The 25,179-nt window shown below is 50.5% G+C and overlaps 7 non-coding genes across 7 annotated transcripts; all 7 read left to right on the forward strand.

Annotated features, from left to right (window-relative positions):
* The first annotated feature begins 2,407 nt into the window (after nt 1–2,407).
* Nucleotides 2,408–2,526, forward strand: LOC132211076 (5S ribosomal RNA). Its single transcript, XR_009447383.1, has one exon. It is a non-coding gene; the product is annotated as a 5S ribosomal RNA (ribosomal RNA).
* A 3,394-nt stretch (nt 2,527–5,920) lies between these two features.
* On the forward strand, nt 5,921–6,039 carry LOC132211077 (5S ribosomal RNA). The gene has a single exon (XR_009447384.1). It is a non-coding gene; the product is annotated as a 5S ribosomal RNA (ribosomal RNA).
* Nucleotides 6,040–9,433: 3,394 nt separating this feature from the next.
* On the forward strand, nt 9,434–9,552 carry LOC132211078 (5S ribosomal RNA). The gene has a single exon (XR_009447385.1). It is a non-coding gene; the product is annotated as a 5S ribosomal RNA (ribosomal RNA).
* Nucleotides 9,553–12,946: 3,394 nt separating this feature from the next.
* On the forward strand, nt 12,947–13,065 carry LOC132211079 (5S ribosomal RNA). Its single transcript, XR_009447386.1, has one exon. It is a non-coding gene; the product is annotated as a 5S ribosomal RNA (ribosomal RNA).
* A 3,394-nt stretch (nt 13,066–16,459) lies between these two features.
* On the forward strand, nt 16,460–16,578 carry LOC132211080 (5S ribosomal RNA). Its single transcript, XR_009447387.1, has one exon. It is a non-coding gene; the product is annotated as a 5S ribosomal RNA (ribosomal RNA).
* A 3,394-nt stretch (nt 16,579–19,972) lies between these two features.
* On the forward strand, nt 19,973–20,091 carry LOC132211081 (5S ribosomal RNA). The gene has a single exon (XR_009447388.1). It is a non-coding gene; the product is annotated as a 5S ribosomal RNA (ribosomal RNA).
* A 3,394-nt stretch (nt 20,092–23,485) lies between these two features.
* On the forward strand, nt 23,486–23,604 carry LOC132211082 (5S ribosomal RNA). Its single transcript, XR_009447389.1, has one exon. It is a non-coding gene; the product is annotated as a 5S ribosomal RNA (ribosomal RNA).
* The last annotated feature ends 1,575 nt before the right edge of the window (nt 23,605–25,179 follow it).

Below are 25,179 nucleotides of genomic sequence, written 5' to 3' on the forward strand. Positions count from 1 at the left end.
GGTGAGTTACTCGCTGCAGTATTGCTAGCCTCTGATCTGGTACCCCCCCACCGCGGATGTTGATACTGGGGGATTATGCCTCCTCAGTCTGTCTTGAAATCATTTTTAATTCCACAAAAGCACAGGATTCTGCGAACCTGGTCGCTGAGACCACATATTGACCAGCAGAGTGTTTTTTTTACCCTTCGCGTTGAACGTCTGTCATTCATCAGCGACATTCACCTAGGTGTCAAAGTGGGATTTCAAAGCTTTTGAATTTTCTGTAGTGTCTGTTTTGTGCTCGTCGGCAAAGTTCATGGTGACGACAGTTTGAACGAGTCCCTTTCCGATCACAACAAGAGTGCGGCGGTGTGTTGCTGCTGTAGCTTGTTAAAGAAATGGTAGCTTATAATTTTGCCGTTGCGCGTGGGCAGATTGCCCGTTTGCTTCATATCGCCATGGAACTGGGAGGGGAAGATGTGCAGCCGTTGTACCTCTCACAGTGTTTCAGCTTTGGGCAGTTTCCTTTGTGATTCAGTTGCCTGTTGCAGCCTTGACAGCTGGGAACATTGCTGTGTCTCTCTCTGTTAGTAGTCGTGCGTTTTTTTTGTACAGCTCATGAGTACCTAGGACCAGCTTCACGTCTGACAGCATGCTGTGAGATCGGCAGAAAGCAGTTCATTGTGAATTGCATAGGGTCATAGAGCCACACAGCATGGCAACAGAGCCTTTGGGCCAAATTGTCCACGCTGACCAGGTGTTTTTAACTAAACCAGTCGCACTTGCTTTCATTTGGCCCTGTATCCCTCCACGACTTTCGTATCCACGTACCTGACCGAATGTCTTTGAAACGTTGTGATTGTACCTGACTTTAGCACTTGCTCTGGCAGCTTGTTCCATGTGCACGCCACTATGGGTATGAAAAAGTTAGCTGTCAGGTCAGTTTTAAACCTTTCTGCTTTCACCGTAAACGTACGCTGTCCAATTTTGGACCCCCCTGTCCTGGGGAAAAGACCCTGGCTGTTCACCTTATGTATGCCCCTGTTGATTTCCTGAACCCTTGTAAGGTCGCCTTTCAACCTTCAACGCTTCAGGGAAAACTGTCCCAGCCTATGCGGCCTGTGCGTAGAATTCAAAGCCTCCAGTGCCGGCAACATTGTTGTAAAGCTTTTCTGTAGACTTTGTAGTTTAATATTATCCTTGCAGTTGAAGTGCTGTTAAGATGGTTGTCTGCAGCATGAGTACCTGATAGATGCAGCCAAGAGCCTGACAGCAAGCAAAGAAAGAAAGACGCTTTGCACTTGATCGTACTTGAATCCGAATGCCGTCTCGAAGCCAAGTTTCTACGTTGTATTCCCGCACGGCTGTTGATCCTCGTATCTCACTGACCTTATTCACTGCGCTGTGTGTTTTGCATTTGTGCTTTAGAGAGCTGTTGTTGTGTTCCAGATAGTAGCTGTTTACTTGCTGCTGTCTCAAATGGAACTATCCCCTTCTCCAGTGCGAAGCAACACTCTCCCGTTATTCACCGAGATGCTTTCAGTTTGTCTGAGGTGGTGCCCGTTTTCAGCTGGCAATAAGCAGCACCTCGATGGAGGGGCAAGCTGAAGCTGGCCAGTGTGCTGTGCGAGTGTGTAAGTGGGTGAGCGTGCGCGGGTGTATTAGTGCGAGCTGTGTTAAGAGAGGGCGGAGGAGTTGCTGCGTAATGTTGTGATCTTGTGTCTGTAATGGAGAGCTTGCTGGGTTGGTGGGTAGGACCAGCAAGACACGGAAAGAGGGTTGTGGCGTTTGTAAAAGTTGTTTGCGAACACAGGAGAAAAGACATGTTGAGAAAGCACGTGGACTCGTGGCAAAAGAGCCCGGGGTGGTCTGTGAGCAGAATTGGCCAGAGTGTCCGGGAGAAAAAGCCGCCTCCCGAGGGTGGGCACTGTCAGTGATGTGGGAGCAGATATTTGGAGTGAATGAGTGAGGGAGGGGGTGAGTGAGTGTGTGTGTGGGTGAGGTAGTACCTGGTGCAAGAAGGGCAGATTTGAAGATGTAAGTGCGATAACGAAGAAGGCTGAAAGCAGTGGCGCCGGCTTGATGCGATTTATCCGGTGAGTTATTGAGAGAATTGTTAACGGTGGGGGTGACGTATGTTTGGTGTCGTGAGGCCGCGCGGATGGATGGAGTTAAGGCCAGAATGGGACGAGCCATGACGACGTTGACTGTGTTTGTGGTGTGTGATTTGTGAGAGTGTGTTGTTCTGGAGAGTGTAAGAGTTGTAGTCTGTGCCTGTGAGAGCGGAGAGAAGGAGAATAGGTTGGAGAGCACGAGGAGAGGAATAGTGCGCTATAAATTTGTGGGTGCAGTGAAATGCCGCAGTGCGTAGAAGGGAATGAAAACTGGGCTACGTGCTTGCAAGATGTCAGAAATGCTGGCAGTCAGCGCCTACGGCCATACTAGTCTGAAAACGCCCGATCTCGTCTGATCTCGGAAGCTAAGCAGACTCAGGCCTGGTTAGTACTTGGATGGGAGACCGCCTGGGAATACCAGGTGCAGTAGGCTTTTGCAGCCAGCAGAGGCTGCCCGCAGCCCTGCACTCTGACGCTGCCATTCATGAAGCCACCAAGGTCCTTTTAACTGCGTGCTCATTCGCTCTGTCTGCCTGTGTCTTTCACTTTTGCTTCGTGCAGTCAAAGCTGCGCTTTCCCTGCAGGAACTTGTTCTCCTTTGCATGATGTCTTCCGCTGTATTTGCATTCTGTCGTTTTCTTCAGGATGACTGTGTCCTTTGTGCCTGGACTGTCGCACGTCGCTCGTCAGATGCTGAAGCAGTGCTCCACAAGTACAACGGAATGTCGGACGGTATCCAGACTTGGGCTGACAAGTGACAAGTAACGTTGGCGCCCCACAATTGCCAGGAAATGATCGTCTCCAAGAAGAGACCATCTCAGCACCCCACCCCTGATATTGAATGTTGTTACCAGCAGTATTCATGTAAGGCCCGGTCTGTTCCAACGTTATCCCGTCATCACTAGTGGGCTGTGGGGTTCACTGGCTGGACCAGCATTTCTTGCCCATCCGTGGTTGCCGTCGAGAAGGTGGTAGTGCGCTGCCTTCTTCAGCCTCTGCAGTACATGTGCTGTGGGTGACCCACATCACCCTGAGGGAAGAAATTCCATGATTTTGACTCAGCAAAAGTGAAGGAAGGGTGAAATATTTCCAAGTCAGGATTTTGAGTAGCTTGGAGGGGATCTTGAAGGTGGCGGTGTTCCCATGTATACGCTGCCCCTGTCCTTCCGGATGGAAGCGGTCGTAGGTTTGGACCGTGGTCTACGTGGATTTCTGGTGAGTTTCAGAAGTGCATTTTGTTGGCAGTATACACTGCTGCGACTAAGCGTCGGTGGTGTAGGGAGTGGATGTTTGTGGATGTCGTGGCGATCAGGCGCACTGCTTGGTCCTGGATGATGTCAGCCTCCTTGAGTGCACTCATCCAGGCGAGCGGAGAGTATTCCATCACGCTCCTGCGTGGACAGCCGTTGGGGTGACAGGAGGTGAGTTACTCGCTGCAGTATTGCTAGCCTCTGATCTGGTACCCCCCCACCGCGGATGTTGATACTGGGGGATTATGCCTCCTCAGTCTGTCTTGAAATCATTTTTAATTCCACAAAAGCACAGGATTCTGCGAACCTGGTCGCTGAGACCACATATTGACCAGCAGAGTGTTTTTTTTACCCTTCGCGTTGAACGTCTGTCATTCATCAGCGACATTCACCTAGGTGTCAAAGTGGGATTTCAAAGCTTTTGAATTTTCTGTAGTGTCTGTTTTGTGCTCGTCGGCAAAGTTCATGGTGACGACAGTTTGAACGAGTCCCTTTCCGATCACAACAAGAGTGCGGCGGTGTGTTGCTGCTGTAGCTTGTTAAAGAAATGGTAGCTTATAATTTTGCCGTTGCGCGTGGGCAGATTGCCCGTTTGCTTCATATCGCCATGGAACTGGGAGGGGAAGATGTGCAGCCGTTGTACCTCTCACAGTGTTTCAGCTTTGGGCAGTTTCCTTTGTGATTCAGTTGCCTGTTGCAGCCTTGACAGCTGGGAACATTGCTGTGTCTCTCTCTGTTAGTAGTCGTGCGTTTTTTTTGTACAGCTCATGAGTACCTAGGACCAGCTTCACGTCTGACAGCATGCTGTGAGATCGGCAGAAAGCAGTTCATTGTGAATTGCATAGGGTCATAGAGCCACACAGCATGGCAACAGAGCCTTTGGGCCAAATTGTCCACGCTGACCAGGTGTTTTTAACTAAACCAGTCGCACTTGCTTTCATTTGGCCCTGTATCCCTCCACGACTTTCGTATCCACGTACCTGACCGAATGTCTTTGAAACGTTGTGATTGTACCTGACTTTAGCACTTGCTCTGGCAGCTTGTTCCATGTGCACGCCACTATGGGTATGAAAAAGTTAGCTGTCAGGTCAGTTTTAAACCTTTCTGCTTTCACCGTAAACGTACGCTGTCCAATTTTGGACCCCCCTGTCCTGGGGAAAAGACCCTGGCTGTTCACCTTATGTATGCCCCTGTTGATTTCCTGAACCTTTGTAAGGTCGCCTTTCAACCTTCAACGCTTCAGGGAAAACTGTCCCAGCCTATGCGGCCTGTGCGTAGAATTCAAAGCCTCCAGTGCCGGCAACATTGTTGTAAAGCTTTTCTGTAGACTTTGTAGTTTAATATTATCCTTGCAGTTGAAGTGCTGTTAAGATGGTTGTCTGCAGCATGAGTACCTGATAGATGCAGCCAAGAGCCTGACAGCAAGCAAAGAAAGAAAGACGCTTTGCACTTGATCGTACTTGAATCCGAATGCCGTCTCGAAGCCAAGTTTCTACGTTGTATTCCCGCACGGCTGTTGATCCTCGTATCTCACTGACCTTATTCACTGCGCTGTGTGTTTTGCATTTGTGCTTTAGAGAGCTGTTGTTGTGTTCCAGATAGTAGCTGTTTACTTGCTGCTGTCTCAAATGGAACTATCCCCTTCTCCAGTGCGAAGCAACACTCTCCCGTTATTCACCGAGATGCTTTCAGTTTGTCTGAGGTGGTGCCCGTTTTCAGCTGGCAATAAGCAGCACCTCGATGGAGGGGCAAGCTGAAGCTGGCCAGTGTGCTGTGCGAGTGTGTAAGTGGGTGAGCGTGCGCGGGTGTATTAGTGCGAGCTGTGTTAAGAGAGGGCGGAGGAGTTGCTGCGTAATGTTGTGATCTTGTGTCTGTAATGGAGAGCTTGCTGGGTTGGTGGGTAGGACCAGCAAGACACGGAAAGAGGGTTGTGGCGTTTGTAAAAGTTGTTTGCGAACACAGGAGAAAAGACATGTTGAGAAAGCACGTGGACTCGTGGCAAAAGAGCCCGGGGTGGTCTGTGAGCAGAATTGGCCAGAGTGTCCGGGAGAAAAAGCCGCCTCCCGAGGGTGGGCACTGTCAGTGATGTGGGAGCAGATATTTGGAGTGAATGAGTGAGGGAGGGGGTGAGTGAGTGTGTGTGTGGGTGAGGTAGTACCTGGTGCAAGAAGGGCAGATTTGAAGATGTAAGTGCGATAACGAAGAAGGCTGAAAGCAGTGGCGCCGGCTTGATGCGATTTATCCGGTGAGTTATTGAGAGAATTGTTAACGGTGGGGGTGACGTATGTTTGGTGTCGTGAGGCCGCGCGGATGGATGGAGTTAAGGCCAGAATGGGACGAGCCATGACGACGTTGACTGTGTTTGTGGTGTGTGATTTGTGAGAGTGTGTTGTTCTGGAGAGTGTAAGAGTTGTAGTCTGTGCCTGTGAGAGCGGAGAGAAGGAGAATAGGTTGGAGAGCACGAGGAGAGGAATAGTGCGCTATAAATTTGTGGGTGCAGTGAAATGCCGCAGTGCGTAGAAGGGAATGAAAACTGGGCTACGTGCTTGCAAGATGTCAGAAATGCTGGCAGTCAGCGCCTACGGCCATACTAGTCTGAAAACGCCCGATCTCGTCTGATCTCGGAAGCTAAGCAGACTCAGGCCTGGTTAGTACTTGGATGGGAGACCGCCTGGGAATACCAGGTGCAGTAGGCTTTTGCAGCCAGCAGAGGCTGCCCGCAGCCCTGCACTCTGACGCTGCCATTCATGAAGCCACCAAGGTCCTTTTAACTGCGTGCTCATTCGCTCTGTCTGCCTGTGTCTTTCACTTTTGCTTCGTGCAGTCAAAGCTGCGCTTTCCCTGCAGGAACTTGTTCTCCTTTGCATGATGTCTTCCGCTGTATTTGCATTCTGTCGTTTTCTTCAGGATGACTGTGTCCTTTGTGCCTGGACTGTCGCACGTCGCTCGTCAGATGCTGAAGCAGTGCTCCACAAGTACAACGGAATGTCGGACGGTATCCAGACTTGGGCTGACAAGTGACAAGTAACGTTGGCGCCCCACAATTGCCAGGAAATGATCGTCTCCAAGAAGAGACCATCTCAGCACCCCACCCCTGATATTGAATGTTGTTACCAGCAGTATTCATGTAAGGCCCGGTCTGTTCCAACGTTATCCCGTCATCACTAGTGGGCTGTGGGGTTCACTGGCTGGACCAGCATTTCTTGCCCATCCGTGGTTGCCGTCGAGAAGGTGGTAGTGCGCTGCCTTCTTCAGCCTCTGCAGTACATGTGCTGTGGGTGACCCACATCACCCTGAGGGAAGAAATTCCATGATTTTGACTCAGCAAAAGTGAAGGAAGGGTGAAATATTTCCAAGTCAGGATTTTGAGTAGCTTGGAGGGGATCTTGAAGGTGGCGGTGTTCCCATGTATACGCTGCCCCTGTCCTTCCGGATGGAAGCGGTCGTAGGTTTGGACCGTGGTCTACGTGGATTTCTGGTGAGTTTCAGAAGTGCATTTTGTTGGCAGTATACACTGCTGCGACTAAGCGTCGGTGGTGTAGGGAGTGGATGTTTGTGGATGTCGTGGCGATCAGGCGCACTGCTTGGTCCTGGATGATGTCAGCCTCCTTGAGTGCACTCATCCAGGCGAGCGGAGAGTATTCCATCACGCTCCTGCGTGGACAGCCGTTGGGGTGACAGGAGGTGAGTTACTCGCTGCAGTATTGCTAGCCTCTGATCTGGTACCCCCCCACCGCGGATGTTGATACTGGGGGATTATGCCTCCTCAGTCTGTCTTGAAATCATTTTTAATTCCACAAAAGCACAGGATTCTGCGAACCTGGTCGCTGAGACCACATATTGACCAGCAGAGTGTTTTTTTTACCCTTCGCGTTGAACGTCTGTCATTCATCAGCGACATTCACCTAGGTGTCAAAGTGGGATTTCAAAGCTTTTGAATTTTCTGTAGTGTCTGTTTTGTGCTCGTCGGCAAAGTTCATGGTGACGACAGTTTGAACGAGTCCCTTTCCGATCACAACAAGAGTGCGGCGGTGTGTTGCTGCTGTAGCTTGTTAAAGAAATGGTAGCTTATAATTTTGCCGTTGCGCGTGGGCAGATTGCCCGTTTGCTTCATATCGCCATGGAACTGGGAGGGGAAGATGTGCAGCCGTTGTACCTCTCACAGTGTTTCAGCTTTGGGCAGTTTCCTTTGTGATTCAGTTGCCTGTTGCAGCCTTGACAGCTGGGAACATTGCTGTGTCTCTCTCTGTTAGTAGTCGTGCGTTTTTTTTGTACAGCTCATGAGTACCTAGGACCAGCTTCACGTCTGACAGCATGCTGTGAGATCGGCAGAAAGCAGTTCATTGTGAATTGCATAGGGTCATAGAGCCACACAGCATGGCAACAGAGCCTTTGGGCCAAATTGTCCACGCTGACCAGGTGTTTTTAACTAAACCAGTCGCACTTGCTTTCATTTGGCCCTGTATCCCTCCACGACTTTCGTATCCACGTACCTGACCGAATGTCTTTGAAACGTTGTGATTGTACCTGACTTTAGCACTTGCTCTGGCAGCTTGTTCCATGTGCACGCCACTATGGGTATGAAAAAGTTAGCTGTCAGGTCAGTTTTAAACCTTTCTGCTTTCACCGTAAACGTACGCTGTCCAATTTTGGACCCCCCTGTCCTGGGGAAAAGACCCTGGCTGTTCACCTTATGTATGCCCCTGTTGATTTCCTGAACCCTTGTAAGGTCGCCTTTCAACCTTCAACGCTTCAGGGAAAACTGTCCCAGCCTATGCGGCCTGTGCGTAGAATTCAAAGCCTCCAGTGCCGGCAACATTGTTGTAAAGCTTTTCTGTAGACTTTGTAGTTTAATATTATCCTTGCAGTTGAAGTGCTGTTAAGATGGTTGTCTGCAGCATGAGTACCTGATAGATGCAGCCAAGAGCCTGACAGCAAGCAAAGAAAGAAAGACGCTTTGCACTTGATCGTACTTGAATCCGAATGCCGTCTCGAAGCCAAGTTTCTACGTTGTATTCCCGCACGGCTGTTGATCCTCGTATCTCACTGACCTTATTCACTGCGCTGTGTGTTTTGCATTTGTGCTTTAGAGAGCTGTTGTTGTGTTCCAGATAGTAGCTGTTTACTTGCTGCTGTCTCAAATGGAACTATCCCCTTCTCCAGTGCGAAGCAACACTCTCCCGTTATTCACCGAGATGCTTTCAGTTTGTCTGAGGTGGTGCCCGTTTTCAGCTGGCAATAAGCAGCACCTCGATGGAGGGGCAAGCTGAAGCTGGCCAGTGTGCTGTGCGAGTGTGTAAGTGGGTGAGCGTGCGCGGGTGTATTAGTGCGAGCTGTGTTAAGAGAGGGCGGAGGAGTTGCTGCGTAATGTTGTGATCTTGTGTCTGTAATGGAGAGCTTGCTGGGTTGGTGGGTAGGACCAGCAAGACACGGAAAGAGGGTTGTGGCGTTTGTAAAAGTTGTTTGCGAACACAGGAGAAAAGACATGTTGAGAAAGCACGTGGACTCGTGGCAAAAGAGCCCGGGGTGGTCTGTGAGCAGAATTGGCCAGAGTGTCCGGGAGAAAAAGCCGCCTCCCGAGGGTGGGCACTGTCAGTGATGTGGGAGCAGATATTTGGAGTGAATGAGTGAGGGAGGGGGTGAGTGAGTGTGTGTGTGGGTGAGGTAGTACCTGGTGCAAGAAGGGCAGATTTGAAGATGTAAGTGCGATAACGAAGAAGGCTGAAAGCAGTGGCGCCGGCTTGATGCGATTTATCCGGTGAGTTATTGAGAGAATTGTTAACGGTGGGGGTGACGTATGTTTGGTGTCGTGAGGCCGCGCGGATGGATGGAGTTAAGGCCAGAATGGGACGAGCCATGACGACGTTGACTGTGTTTGTGGTGTGTGATTTGTGAGAGTGTGTTGTTCTGGAGAGTGTAAGAGTTGTAGTCTGTGCCTGTGAGAGCGGAGAGAAGGAGAATAGGTTGGAGAGCACGAGGAGAGGAATAGTGCGCTATAAATTTGTGGGTGCAGTGAAATGCCGCAGTGCGTAGAAGGGAATGAAAACTGGGCTACGTGCTTGCAAGATGTCAGAAATGCTGGCAGTCAGCGCCTACGGCCATACTAGTCTGAAAACGCCCGATCTCGTCTGATCTCGGAAGCTAAGCAGACTCAGGCCTGGTTAGTACTTGGATGGGAGACCGCCTGGGAATACCAGGTGCAGTAGGCTTTTGCAGCCAGCAGAGGCTGCCCGCAGCCCTGCACTCTGACGCTGCCATTCATGAAGCCACCAAGGTCCTTTTAACTGCGTGCTCATTCGCTCTGTCTGCCTGTGTCTTTCACTTTTGCTTCGTGCAGTCAAAGCTGCGCTTTCCCTGCAGGAACTTGTTCTCCTTTGCATGATGTCTTCCGCTGTATTTGCATTCTGTCGTTTTCTTCAGGATGACTGTGTCCTTTGTGCCTGGACTGTCGCACGTCGCTCGTCAGATGCTGAAGCAGTGCTCCACAAGTACAACGGAATGTCGGACGGTATCCAGACTTGGGCTGACAAGTGACAAGTAACGTTGGCGCCCCACAATTGCCAGGAAATGATCGTCTCCAAGAAGAGACCATCTCAGCACCCCACCCCTGATATTGAATGTTGTTACCAGCAGTATTCATGTAAGGCCCGGTCTGTTCCAACGTTATCCCGTCATCACTAGTGGGCTGTGGGGTTCACTGGCTGGACCAGCATTTCTTGCCCATCCGTGGTTGCCGTCGAGAAGGTGGTAGTGCGCTGCCTTCTTCAGCCTCTGCAGTACATGTGCTGTGGGTGACCCACATCACCCTGAGGGAAGAAATTCCATGATTTTGACTCAGCAAAAGTGAAGGAAGGGTGAAATATTTCCAAGTCAGGATTTTGAGTAGCTTGGAGGGGATCTTGAAGGTGGCGGTGTTCCCATGTATACGCTGCCCCTGTCCTTCCGGATGGAAGCGGTCGTAGGTTTGGACCGTGGTCTACGTGGATTTCTGGTGAGTTTCAGAAGTGCATTTTGTTGGCAGTATACACTGCTGCGACTAAGCGTCGGTGGTGTAGGGAGTGGATGTTTGTGGATGTCGTGGCGATCAGGCGCACTGCTTGGTCCTGGATGATGTCAGCCTCCTTGAGTGCACTCATCCAGGCGAGCGGAGAGTATTCCATCACGCTCCTGCGTGGACAGCCGTTGGGGTGACAGGAGGTGAGTTACTCGCTGCAGTATTGCTAGCCTCTGATCTGGTACCCCCCCACCGCGGATGTTGATACTGGGGGATTATGCCTCCTCAGTCTGTCTTGAAATCATTTTTAATTCCACAAAAGCACAGGATTCTGCGAACCTGGTCGCTGAGACCACATATTGACCAGCAGAGTGTTTTTTTTACCCTTCGCGTTGAACGTCTGTCATTCATCAGCGACATTCACCTAGGTGTCAAAGTGGGATTTCAAAGCTTTTGAATTTTCTGTAGTGTCTGTTTTGTGCTCGTCGGCAAAGTTCATGGTGACGACAGTTTGAACGAGTCCCTTTCCGATCACAACAAGAGTGCGGCGGTGTGTTGCTGCTGTAGCTTGTTAAAGAAATGGTAGCTTATAATTTTGCCGTTGCGCGTGGGCAGATTGCCCGTTTGCTTCATATCGCCATGGAACTGGGAGGGGAAGATGTGCAGCCGTTGTACCTCTCACAGTGTTTCAGCTTTGGGCAGTTTCCTTTGTGATTCAGTTGCCTGTTGCAGCCTTGACAGCTGGGAACATTGCTGTGTCTCTCTCTGTTAGTAGTCGTGCGTTTTTTTTGTACAGCTCATGAGTACCTAGGACCAGCTTCACGTCTGACAGCATGCTGTGAGATCGGCAGAAAGCAGTTCATTGTGAATTGCATAGGGTCATAGAGCCACACAGCATGGCAACAGAGCCTTTGGGCCAAATTGTCCACGCTGACCAGGTGTTTTTAACTAAACCAGTCGCACTTGCTTTCATTTGGCCCTGTATCCCTCCACGACTTTCGTATCCACGTACCTGACCGAATGTCTTTGAAACGTTGTGATTGTACCTGACTTTAGCACTTGCTCTGGCAGCTTGTTCCATGTGCACGCCACTATGGGTATGAAAAAGTTAGCTGTCAGGTCAGTTTTAAACCTTTCTGCTTTCACCGTAAACGTACGCTGTCCAATTTTGGACCCCCCTGTCCTGGGGAAAAGACCCTGGCTGTTCACCTTATGTATGCCCCTGTTGATTTCCTGAACCTTTGTAAGGTCGCCTTTCAACCTTCAACGCTTCAGGGAAAACTGTCCCAGCCTATGCGGCCTGTGCGTAGAATTCAAAGCCTCCAGTGCCGGCAACATTGTTGTAAAGCTTTTCTGTAGACTTTGTAGTTTAATATTATCCTTGCAGTTGAAGTGCTGTTAAGATGGTTGTCTGCAGCATGAGTACCTGATAGATGCAGCCAAGAGCCTGACAGCAAGCAAAGAAAGAAAGACGCTTTGCACTTGATCGTACTTGAATCCGAATGCCGTCTCGAAGCCAAGTTTCTACGTTGTATTCCCGCACGGCTGTTGATCCTCGTATCTCACTGACCTTATTCACTGCGCTGTGTGTTTTGCATTTGTGCTTTAGAGAGCTGTTGTTGTGTTCCAGATAGTAGCTGTTTACTTGCTGCTGTCTCAAATGGAACTATCCCCTTCTCCAGTGCGAAGCAACACTCTCCCGTTATTCACCGAGATGCTTTCAGTTTGTCTGAGGTGGTGCCCGTTTTCAGCTGGCAATAAGCAGCACCTCGATGGAGGGGCAAGCTGAAGCTGGCCAGTGTGCTGTGCGAGTGTGTAAGTGGGTGAGCGTGCGCGGGTGTATTAGTGCGAGCTGTGTTAAGAGAGGGCGGAGGAGTTGCTGCGTAATGTTGTGATCTTGTGTCTGTAATGGAGAGCTTGCTGGGTTGGTGGGTAGGACCAGCAAGACACGGAAAGAGGGTTGTGGCGTTTGTAAAAGTTGTTTGCGAACACAGGAGAAAAGACATGTTGAGAAAGCACGTGGACTCGTGGCAAAAGAGCCCGGGGTGGTCTGTGAGCAGAATTGGCCAGAGTGTCCGGGAGAAAAAGCCGCCTCCCGAGGGTGGGCACTGTCAGTGATGTGGGAGCAGATATTTGGAGTGAATGAGTGAGGGAGGGGGTGAGTGAGTGTGTGTGTGGGTGAGGTAGTACCTGGTGCAAGAAGGGCAGATTTGAAGATGTAAGTGCGATAACGAAGAAGGCTGAAAGCAGTGGCGCCGGCTTGATGCGATTTATCCGGTGAGTTATTGAGAGAATTGTTAACGGTGGGGGTGACGTATGTTTGGTGTCGTGAGGCCGCGCGGATGGATGGAGTTAAGGCCAGAATGGGACGAGCCATGACGACGTTGACTGTGTTTGTGGTGTGTGATTTGTGAGAGTGTGTTGTTCTGGAGAGTGTAAGAGTTGTAGTCTGTGCCTGTGAGAGCGGAGAGAAGGAGAATAGGTTGGAGAGCACGAGGAGAGGAATAGTGCGCTATAAATTTGTGGGTGCAGTGAAATGCCGCAGTGCGTAGAAGGGAATGAAAACTGGGCTACGTGCTTGCAAGATGTCAGAAATGCTGGCAGTCAGCGCCTACGGCCATACTAGTCTGAAAACGCCCGATCTCGTCTGATCTCGGAAGCTAAGCAGACTCAGGCCTGGTTAGTACTTGGATGGGAGACCGCCTGGGAATACCAGGTGCAGTAGGCTTTTGCAGCCAGCAGAGGCTGCCCGCAGCCCTGCACTCTGACGCTGCCATTCATGAAGCCACCAAGGTCCTTTTAACTGCGTGCTCATTCGCTCTGTCTGCCTGTGTCTTTCACTTTTGCTTCGTGCAGTCAAAGCTGCGCTTTCCCTGCAGGAACTTGTTCTCCTTTGCATGATGTCTTCCGCTGTATTTGCATTCTGTCGTTTTCTTCAGGATGACTGTGTCCTTTGTGCCTGGACTGTCGCACGTCGCTCGTCAGATGCTGAAGCAGTGCTCCACAAGTACAACGGGATGTCGGACGGTATCCAGACTTGGGCTGACGAGTGACAAGTAACGTTGGCGCCCCACAATTGCCAGGAAATGATCGTCTCCAACAAGAGACCATCTCAGCACCCCACCCCTGATATTGAATGTTGTTACCAGCAGTATTCATGTAAGGCCCGGTCTGTTCCAACGTTATCCCGTCATCACTAGTGGGCTGTGGGGTTCACTGGCTGGACCAGCATTTCTTGCCCATCCGTGGTTGCCGTCGAGAAGGTGGTAGTGCGCTGCCTTCTTCAGCCTCTGCAGTACATGTGCTGTGGGTGACCCACATCACCCTGAGGGAAGAAATTCCATGATTTTGACTCAGCAAAAGTGAAGGAAGGGTGAAATATTTCCAAGTCAGGATTTTGAGTAGCTTGGAGGGGATCTTGAAGGTGGCGGTGTTCCCATGTATACGCTGCCCCTGTCCTTCCGGATGGAAGCGGTCGTAGGTTTGGACCGTGGTCTACGTGGATTTCTGGTGAGTTTCAGAAGTGCATTTTGTTGGCAGTATACACTGCTGCGACTAAGCGTCGGTGGTGTAGGGAGTGGATGTTTGTGGATGTCGTGGCGATCAGGCGCACTGCTTGGTCCTGGATGATGTCAGCCTCCTTGAGTGCACTCATCCAGGCGAGCGGAGAGTATTCCATCACGCTCCTGCGTGGACAGCCGTTGGGGTGACAGGAGGTGAGTTACTCGCTGCAGTATTGCTAGCCTCTGATCTGGTACCCCCCCACCGCGGATGTTGATACTGGGGGATTATGCCTCCTCAGTCTGTCTTGAAATCATTTTTAATTCCACAAAAGCACAGGATTCTGCGAACCTGGTCGCTGAGACCACATATTGACCAGCAGAGTGTTTTTTTTACCCTTCGCGTTGAACGTCTGTCATTCATCAGCGACATTCACCTAGGTGTCAAAGTGGGATTTCAAAGCTTTTGAATTTTCTGTAGTGTCTGTTTTGTGCTCGTCGGCAAAGTTCATGGTGACGACAGTTTGAACGAGTCCCTTTCCGATCACAACAAGAGTGCGGCGGTGTGTTGCTGCTGTAGCTTGTTAAAGAAATGGTAGCTTATAATTTTGCCGTTGCGCGTGGGCAGATTGCCCGTTTGCTTCATATCGCCATGGAACTGGGAGGGGAAGATGTGCAGCCGTTGTACCTCTCACAGTGTTTCAGCTTTGGGCAGTTTCCTTTGTGATTCAGTTGCCTGTTGCAGCCTTGACAGCTGGGAACATTGCTGTGTCTCTCTCTGTTAGTAGTCGTGCGTTTTTTTTGTACAGCTCATGAGTACCTAGGACCAGCTTCACGTCTGACAGCATGCTGTGAGATCGGCAGAAAGCAGTTCATTGTGAATTGCATAGGGTCATAGAGCCACACAGCATGGCAACAGAGCCTTTGGGCCAAATTGTCCACGCTGACCAGGTGTTTTTAACTAAACCAGTCGCACTTGCTTTCATTTGGCCCTGTATCCCTCCACGACTTTCGTATCCACGTACCTGACCGAATGTCTTTGAAACGTTGTGATTGTACCTGACTTTAGCACTTGCTCTGGCAGCTTGTTCCATGTGCACGCCACTATGGGTATGAAAAAGTTAGCTGTCAGGTCAGTTTTAAACCTTTCTGCTTTCACCGTAAACGTACGCTGTCCAATTTTGGACCCCCCTGTCCTGGGGAAAAGACCCTGGCTGTTCACCTTATGTATGCCCCTGTTGATTTCCTGAACCTTTGTAAGGTCGCCTTTCAACCTTCAACGCTTCAGGGAAAACTGTCCCAGCCTATGCGGCCTGTGCGTAGAATTCAAAGCCTCCAGTGCCGGCAACATTGTTGTAAAGCTTTTCTGTAGACTTTGTAGTTTAATATTATCCTTGCAGTTGAAGTGCTGTTAAGATGGTTGTCTGCAGCATGAGTACCTGATAGATGCAGCCAAGAGCCTGACAGCAAGCAAAGAAAGAAAGACGCTTTGCACTTGATCGTACTTGAATCCGAATGCCGTCTCGAAGCCAAGTTTCTACGTTGTATTCCCGCACGGCTGTTGATCCTCGTATCTCACTGACCTTATTCACTGCGCTGTGTGTTTTGCATTTGTGCTTTAGAGAGCTGTTGTTGTGTTCCAGATAGTAGCTGTTTACTTGCTGCTGTCTCAAATGGAACTATCCCCTTCTCCAGTGCGAAGCAACACTCTCCCGTTATTCACCGAGATGCTTTCAGTTTGTCTGAGGTGGTGCCCGTTTTCAGCTGGCAATAAGCAGCACCTCGATGGAGGGGCAAGCTGAAGCTGGCCAGTGTGCTGTGCGAGTGTGTAAGTGGGTGAGCGTGCGCGGGTGTATTAGTGCGAGCTGTGTTAAGAGAGGGCGGAGGAGTTGCTGCGTAATGTTGTGATCTTGTGTCTGTAATGGAGAGCTTGCTGGGTTGGTGGGTAGGACCAGCAAGACACGGAAAGAGGGTTGTGGCGTTTGTAAAAGTTGTTTGCGAACACAGGAGAAAAGACATGTTGAGAAAGCACGTGGACTCGTGGCAAAAGAGCCCGGGGTGGTCTGTGAGCAGAATTGGCCAGAGTGTCCGGGAGAAAAAGCCGCCTCCCGAGGGTGGGCACTGTCAGTGATGTGGGAGCAGATATTTGGAGTGAATGAGTGAGGGAGGGGGTGAGTGAGTGTGTGTGTGGGTGAGGTAGTACCTGGTGCAAGAAGGGCAGATTTGAAGATGTAAGTGCGATAACGAAGAAGGCTGAAAGCAGTGGCGCCGGCTTGATGCGATTTATCCGGTGAGTTATTGAGAGAATTGTTAACGGTGGGGGTGACGTATGTTTGGTGTCGTGAGGCCGCGCGGATGGATGGAGTTAAGGCCAGAATGGGACGAGCCATGACGACGTTGACTGTGTTTGTGGTGTGTGATTTGTGAGAGTGTGTTGTTCTGGAGAGTGTAAGAGTTGTAGTCTGTGCCTGTGAGAGCGGAGAGAAGGAGAATAGGTTGGAGAGCACGAGGAGAGGAATAGTGCGCTATAAATTTGTGGGTGCAGTGAAATGCCGCAGTGCGTAGAAGGGAATGAAAACTGGGCTACGTGCTTGCAAGATGTCAGAAATGCTGGCAGTCAGCGCCTACGGCCATACTAGTCTGAAAACGCCCGATCTCGTCTGATCTCGGAAGCTAAGCAGACTCAGGCCTGGTTAGTACTTGGATGGGAGACCGCCTGGGAATACCAGGTGCAGTAGGCTTTTGCAGCCAGCAGAGGCTGCCCGCAGCCCTGCACTCTGACGCTGCCATTCATGAAGCCACCAAGGTCCTTTTAACTGCGTGCTCATTCGCTCTGTCTGCCTGTGTCTTTCACTTTTGCTTCGTGCAGTCAAAGCTGCGCTTTCCCTGCAGGAACTTGTTCTCCTTTGCATGATGTCTTCCGCTGTATTTGCATTCTGTCGTTTTCTTCAGGATGACTGTGTCCTTTGTGCCTGGACTGTCGCACGTCGCTCGTCAGATGCTGAAGCAGTGCTCCACAAGTACAACGGAATGTCGGACGGTATCCAGACTTGGGCTGACAAGTGACAAGTAACGTTGGCGCCCCACAATTGCCAGGAAATGATCGTCTCCAAGAAGAGACCATCTCAGCACCCCACCCCTGATATTGAATGTTGTTACCAGCAGTATTCATGTAAGGCCCGGTCTGTTCCAACGTTATCCCGTCATCACTAGTGGGCTGTGGGGTTCACTGGCTGGACCAGCATTTCTTGCCCATCCGTGGTTGCCGTCGAGAAGGTGGTAGTGCGCTGCCTTCTTCAGCCTCTGCAGTACATGTGCTGTGGGTGACCCACATCACCCTGAGGGAAGAAATTCCATGATTTTGACTCAGCAAAAGTGAAGGAAGGGTGAAATATTTCCAAGTCAGGATTTTGAGTAGCTTGGAGGGGATCTTGAAGGTGGCGGTGTTCCCATGTATACGCTGCCCCTGTCCTTCCGGATGGAAGCGGTCGTAGGTTTGGACCGTGGTCTACGTGGATTTCTGGTGAGTTTCAGAAGTGCATTTTGTTGGCAGTATACACTGCTGCGACTAAGCGTCGGTGGTGTAGGGAGTGGATGTTTGTGGATGTCGTGGCGATCAGGCGCACTGCTTGGTCCTGGATGATGTCAGCCTCCTTGAGTGCACTCATCCAGGCGAGCGGAGAGTATTCCATCACGCTCCTGCGTGGACAGCCGTTGGGGTGACAGGAGGTGAGTTACTCGCTGCAGTATTGCTAGCCTCTGATCTGGTACCCCCCCACCACGGATGTTGATACTGGGGGATTATGCCTCCTCAGTCTGTCTTGAAATCATTTTTAATTCCACAAAAGCACAGGATTCTGCGAACCTGGTCGCTGAGACCACATATTGACCAGCAGAGTGTTTTTTTTACCCTTCGCGTTGAACGTCTGTCATTCATCAGCGACATTCACCTAGGTGTCAAAGTGGGATTTCAAAGCTTTTGAATTTTCTGTAGTGTCTGTTTTGTGCTCGTCGGCAAAGTTCGTGGTGACGACAGTTTGAACGAGTCCCTTTCCGATCACAACAAGAGTGCGGCGGTGTGTTGCTGCTGTAGCTTGTTAAAGAAATGGTAGCTTATCATTTTGCCGTTGCGCGTGGGCAGATTGCCCGTTTGCTTCATATCGCCATGGAACTGGGAGGGGAAGATGTGCAGCCGTTGTACCTCTCACAGTGTTTCAGCTTTGGGCAGTTTCCTTTGTGATTCAGTTGCCTGTTGCAGCCTTGACAGCTGGGAACATTGCTGTGTCTCTCTCTGTTAGTAGTCGTGCGTTTTTTTTGTACAGCTCATGAGTACCTAGGACCAGCTTCACGTCTGACAGCATGCTGTGAGATCGGCAGAAAGCAGTTCATTGTGAATTGCATAGGGTCATAGAGCCACACAGCATGGCAACAGAGCCTTTGGGCCAAATTGTCCACGCTGACCAGGTGTTTTTACCTAAACCAGTCGCACTTGCTTTCATTTGGCCCTGTATCCCTCCACGACTTTCGTATCCACGTACCTGACCGAATGTCTTTGAAACGTTGTGATTGTACCTGACTTTAGCACTTGCTCTGGCAGCTTGTTCCATGTACACACCACTATGGGTATGAAAAAGTTAGCCGTCAGGTCAGTTTTAAACCTTTCTGCTTTCACCGTAAACGTACGCTGTCCAATTTTGGACCCCGCTGTCCTGGGGAAAAGACCCTGGCTGTTCACCTTATGTATGCCCCTGTTGATTTACTGAACCTTTGCAAGGTCGCCTTTCAACCTTCAACGCTTCAGGGAAGACTGTCCCAGCCTATGCGGCCTGTGCGTAGAATTCAAAGCCTCCAGTGCCGGCAACATTGTTGTAAAGCTTTTCTGTAGACTTTGTAGTTTAATATTATCCTTGCAGTTGAAGTGCTGTTAAGATGGTTGTCTGCAGCATGAGTACCTGATAGATGCAGCCAAGAGCCTGACAGCAAGCAAAGAAAGAAAGACGCTTTGCACTTGATCGTGCTTGAATCCGAATGCCGTCTCGAAGCCAAGTTTCTACGTTGTATTCCCGCACGGCTGTTGATCCTCGTATCTCACTGACCTTATTCACTGCGCTGTGTGTTTTGCATTTGTGCTTTAGAGAGCTGTTGTTGTGTTCCTGATAGTAGCTGTTTACTTGCTGCTGTCTCAAATGGAACTATCCCCTTCTCCAGTGCGAAGCAACACTCTCCCGTTATTCACCGAGATGCTTTCAGTTTGTCTGAGGTGGTGCCCGTTTTCAGCTGGCAATAAGCAGCACCTCGATGGAGGGGCAAGCTGAAGCTGGCCAGTGTGCTGTGCGAGTGTGTAAGTGGGTGAGCGTGCGCGGGTGTATTAGTGCGAGCTGTGTTAAGAGAGGGCGGAGGAGTTGCTGCGTAATGTTGTGATCTTGTGTCTGTAATGGAGAGCTTGCTGGGTTGGTGGGTAGGACCAGCAAGACACGGAAAGAGGGTTGTGGCGTTTGTAAAAGTTGTTTGCGAACACAGGAGAAAAGACATGTTGAGAAAGCACGTGGACTCGTGGCAAAAGAGCCCGGGGTGGTCTGTGAGCAGAATTGGCCAGAGTGTCCGGGAGAAAAAGCCGCCTCCCGAGGGTGGGCACTGTCAGTGATGTGGGAGCAGATATTTGGAGTGAATGAGTGAGGGAGGGTGTGAGTGAGTGTGTGTGTGGGTGAGGTAGTACCTGGTGCAAGAAGGGCAGATTTGAAGATGTAAGTGCGATAACGAAGAAGGCTGAAAGCAGTGGCGCCGGCTTGATGCGATTTATCCGGTGAGTTATTGAGAGAATTGTTAACGGTGGGGGTGACGTATGTTTGGTGTCGTGAGGCCGCGCGGATGGATGGAGTTAAGGCCAGAATGGGACGAGCCATGACGACGTTGACTGTGTTTGTGGTGTGTGATTTGTGAGAGTGTGTTGTTCTGGAGAGTGTAAGAGTTGTAGTCTGTGCCTGTGAGAGCGGAGAGAAGGAGAATAGGTTGGAGAGCACGAGGAGAGGAATAGTGCGCTATAAATTTGTGGGTGCAGTGAAATGCCGCAGTGCGTAGAAGGGAATGAAAACTGGGCTACGTGCTTGCAAGATGTCAGAAATGCTGGCAGTCAGCGCCTACGGCCATACTAGTCTGAAAACGCCCGATCTCGTCTGATCTCGGAAGCTAAGCAGACTCAGGCCTGGTTAGTACTTGGATGGGAGACCGCCTGGGAATACCAGGTGCAGTAGGCTTTTGCAGCCAGCAGAGGCTGCCCGCAGCCCTGCACTCTGACGCTGCCATTCATGAAGCCACCAAGGTCCTTTTAACTGCGTGCTCATTCGCTCTGTCTGCCTGTGTCTTTCACTTTTGCTTCGTGCAGTCAAAGCTGCGCTTTCCCTGCAGGAACTTGTTCTCCTTTGCATGATGTCTTCCGCTGTATTTGCATTCTGTCGTTTTCTTCAGGATGACTGTGTCCTTTGTGCCTGGACTGTCGCACGTCGCTCGTCAGATGCTGAAGCAGTGCTCCACAAGTACAACGGGATGTCGGACGGTATCCAGACTTGGGCTGACGAGTGACAAGTAACGTTGGCGCCCCACAATTGCCAGGAAATGATCGTCTCCAATAAGAGACCATCTCAGCACCCCACCCCTGATATTGAATGTTGTTACCAGCAGTATTCATGTAAGGCCCGGTCTGTTCCAACGTTATCCCGTCATCACTAGTGGGCTGTGGGGTTCACTGGCTGGACCAGCATTTCTTGCCCATCCGTGGTTGCCGTCGTGAAGGTGGTAGTGCGCTGCCTTCTTCAGCCTCTGCAGTACATGTGCTGTGGGTGACCCACATCACCCTGAGGGAAGAAATTCCATGATTTTGACTCAGCAAAAGTGAAGGAAGGGTGAAATATTTCCAAGTCAGGATTTTGAGTAGCTTGGAGGGGATCTTGAAGGTGGCGGTGTTCCCATGTATACGCTGCCCCTGTCCTTCCGGATGGAAGCGGTCGTAGGTTTGGACCGTGGTCTACGTGGATTTCTGGTGAGTTTCAGAAGTGCATTTTGTTGGCAGTATACACTGCTGCGACTAAGCGTCGGTGGTGTAGGGAGTGGATGTTTGTGGATGTCGTGGCGATCAGGCGCACTGCTTGGTCCTGGATGATGTCAGCCTCCTTGAGTGCACTCATCCAGGCGAGCGGAGAGTATTCCATCACGCTCCTGCGTGGACAGCCGTTGGGGTGACAGGAGGTGAGTTACTCGCTGCAGTATTGCTAGCCTCTGATCTGGTACCCCCCCACCGCGGATGTTGATACTGGGGGATTATGCCTCCTCAGTCTGTCTTGAAATCATTTTTAATTCCACAAAAGCACAGGATTCTGCGAACCTGGTCGCTGAGACCACATATTGACCAGCAGAGTGTTTTTTTTACCCTTCGCGTTGAACGTCTGTCATTCATCAGCGACATTCACCTAGGTGTCAAAGTGGGATTTCAAAGCTTTTGAATTTTCTGTAGTGTCTGTTTTGTGCTCGTCGGCAAAGTTCATGGTGACGACAGTTTGAACGAGTCCCTTTCCGATCACAACAAGAGTGCGGCGGTGTGTTGCTGCTGTAGCTTGTTAAAGAAATGGTAGCTTATAATTTTGCCGTTGCGCGTGGGCCGATTGCCCGTTTGCTTCATATCGCCATGGAACTGGGAGGGGAAGATGTGCAGCCGTTGTACCTCTCACAGTGTTTCAGCTTTGGGCAGTTTCCTTTGTGATTCAGTTGCCTGTTGCAGCCTTGACAGCTGGGAACATTGCTGTGTCTCTCTCTGTTAGTAGTCGTGCGTTTTTTTTGTACAGCTCATGAGTACCTAGGACCAGCTTCACGTCTGACAGCATGCTGTGAGATCGGCAGAAAGCAGTTCATTGTGAATTGCATAGGGTCATAGAGCCACACAGCATGGCAACAGAGCCTTTGGGCCAAATTGTCCACGCTGACCAGGTGTTTTTAACTAAACCAGTCGCACTTGCTTTCATTTGGCCCTGTATCCCTCCACGACTTTCGTATCCACGTACCTGACCGAATGTCTTTGAAACGTTGTGATTGTACCTGACTTTAGCACTTGCTCTGGCAGCTTGTTCCATGTACACGCCACTATGGGTATGAAAAAGTTAGCCGTCAGGTCAGTTTTAAACCTTTGTGCTTTCACCGTAAACGTACGCTGTCCAATTTTGGACCCCGCTGTCCTGGGGAAAAGACCCTGGCTGTTCACCTTATGTATGCCCCTGTTGATTTACTGAACCTTTGCAAGGTCGCCTTTCAACCTTCAACGCTTCAGGGAAGACTGTCCCAGCCTATGCGGCCTGTGCGTAGAATTCAAAGCCTCCAGTGCCGGCAACATTGTTGTAAAGCTTTTCTGTAGACTTTGTAGTTTAATATTATCCTTGCAGTTGAAGTGCTGTTAAGATGGTTGTCTGCAGCATGAGTACCTGATAGATGCAGCCAAGAGCCTGACAGCAAGCAAAGAAAGAAAGACGCTTTGCACTTGATCGTGCTTGAATCCGAATGCCGTCTCGAAGCCAAGTTTCTACGTTGTATTCCCGCACGGCTGTTGATCCTCGTATCTCACTGACCTTATTCACTGCGCTGTGTGTTTTGCATTTGTGCTTTAGAGAGCTGTTGTTGTGTTCCTGATAGTAGCTGTTTACTTGCTGCTGTCTCAAATGGAACTATCCCCTTCTCCAGTGCGAAGCAACACTCTCCCGTTATTCACCGAGATGCTTTCAGTTTGTCTGAGGTGGTGCCCGTTTTCAGCTGGCAATAAGCAGCACCTCGATGGAGGGGCAAGCTGAAGCTGGCCAGTGTGCTGTGCGAGTGTGTAAGTGGGTGAGCGTGCGCGGGTGTATTAGTGCGAGCTGTGTTAAGAGAGGGCGGAGGAGTTGCTGCGTAATGTTGTGATCTTGTGTCTGTAATGGAGAGCTTGCTGGGTTGGTGGGTAGGACCAGCAAGACACGGAAAGAGGGTTGTGGCGTTTGTAAAAGTTGTTTGCGAACACAGGAGAAAAGACATGTTGAGAAAGCACGTGGACTCGTGGCAAAAGAGCCCGGGGTGGTCTGTGAGCAGAATTGGCCAGAGTGTCCGGGAGAAAAAGCCGCCTCCCGAGGGTGGGCACTGTCAGTGATGTGGGAGCAGATATTTGGAGTGAATGAGTGAGGGAGGGTGTGAGTGAGTGTGTGTGTGGGTGAGGTAGTACCTGGTGCAAGAAGGGCAGATTTGAAGATGTAAGTGCGATAACGAAGAAGGCTGAAAGCAGTGGCGCCGGCTTGATGCGATTTATCCGGTGAGTTATTGAGAGAATTGTTAACGGTGGGGGTGACGTATGTTTGGTGTCGTGAGGCCGCGCGGATGGATGGAGTTAAGGCCAGAATGGGACGAGCCATGACGACGTTGACTGTGTTTGTGGTGTGTGATTTGTGAGAGTGTGTTGTTCTGGAGAGTGTAAGAGTTGTAGTCTGTGCCTGTGAGAGCGGAGAGAAGGAGAATAGGTTGGAGAGCACGAGGAGAGGAATAGTGCGCTATAAATTTGTGGGTGCAGTGAAATGCCGCAGTGCGTAGAAGGGAATGAAAACTGGGCTACGTGCTTGCAAGATGTCAGAAATGCTGGCAGTCAGCGCCTACGGCCATACTAGTCTGAAAACGCCCGATCTCGTCTGATCTCGGAAGCTAAGCAGACTCAGGCCTGGTTAGTACTTGGATGGGAGACCGCCTGGGAATACCAGGTGCAGTAGGCTTTTGCAGCCAGCAGAGGCTGCCCGCAGCCCTGCACTCTGACGCTGCCATTCATGAAGCCACCAAGGTCCTTTTAACTGCGTGCTCATTCGCTCTGTCTGCCTGTGTCTTTCACTTTTGCTTCGTGCAGTCAAAGCTGCGCTTTCCCTGCAGGAACTTGTTCTCCTTTGCATGATGTCTTCCGCTGTATTTGCATTCTGTCGTTTTCTTCAGGATGACTGTGTCCTTTGTGCCTGGACTGTCGCACGTCGCTCGTCAGATGCTGAAGCAGTGCTCCACAAGTACAACGGGATGTCGGACGGTATCCAGACTTGGGCTGACGAGTGACAAGTAACGTTGGCGCCCCACAATTGCCAGGAAATGATCGTCTCCAACAAGAGACCATCTCAGCACCCCACCCCTGATATTGAATGTTGTTACCAGCAGTATTCATGTAAGGCCCGGTCTGTTCCAACGTTATCCCGTCATCACTAGTGGGCTGTGGGGTTCACTGGCTGGACCAGCATTTCTTGCCCATCCGTGGTTGCCGTCGAGAAGGTGGGAGTGCGCTGCCTTCTTCAGCCTCTGCAGTACATGTGCTGTGGGTGACCCACATCACCCTGAGGGAAGAAATTCCATGATTTTGACTCAGCAAAAGTGAAGGAAGGGTGAAATATTTCCAAGTCAGGATTTTGAGTAGCTTGGAGGGGATCTTGAAGGTGGCGGTGTTCCCATGTATACGCTGCCCCTGTCCTTCCGGATGGAAGCGGTCGTAGGTTTGGACCGTGGTCTACGTGGATTTCTGGTGAGTTTCAGAAGTGCATTTTGTTGGCAGTATACACTGCTGCGACTAAGCGTCGGTGGTGTAGGGAGTGGATGTTTGTGGATGTCGTGGCGATCAGGCGCACTGCTTGGTCCTGGATGATGTCAGCCTCCTTGAGTGCACTCATCCAGGCGAGCGGAGAGTATTCCATCACGCTCCTGCGTGGACAGCCGTTGGGGTGACAGGAGGTGAGTTACTCGCTGCAGTATTGCTAGCCTCTGATCTGGTACCCCCCCACCGCGGATGTTGATACTGGGGGATTATGCCTCCTCAGTCTGTCTTGAAATCATTTTTAATTCCACAAAAGCACAGGATTCTGCGAACCTGGTCGCTGAGGCCACATATTGACCAGCAGAGTGTTTTTTTTACCCTTCGCGTTGAACGTCTGTCATTCATCAGCGACATTCACCTAGGTGTCAAAGTGGGATTTCAAAGCTTTTGAATTTTCTGTAGTGTCTGTTTTGTGCTCGTCGGCAAAGTTCATGGTGACGACAGTTTGAACGAGTCCCTTTCCGATCACAACAAGAGTGCGGCGGTGTGTTGCTGCTGTAGCTTGTTAAAGAAATGGTAGCTTATCATTTTGCCGTTGCGCGTGGGCAGATTGCCCGTTTGCTTCATATCGCCATGGAACTGGGAGGGGAAGATGTGCAGCCGTTGTACCTCTCACAGTGTTTCAGCTTTGGGCAGTTTCCTTTGTGATTCAGTTGCCTGTTGCAGCCTTGACAGCTGGGAACATTGCTGTGTCTCTCTCTGTTAGTAGTCGTGCGTTTTTTTT

The sequence above is a fragment of the Stegostoma tigrinum genome, chromosome 27 (assembly GCF_030684315.1).
Source record: "Stegostoma tigrinum isolate sSteTig4 chromosome 27, sSteTig4.hap1, whole genome shotgun sequence".
Classification (NCBI taxonomy): domain Eukaryota; kingdom Metazoa; phylum Chordata; class Chondrichthyes; order Orectolobiformes; family Stegostomatidae; genus Stegostoma; species Stegostoma tigrinum.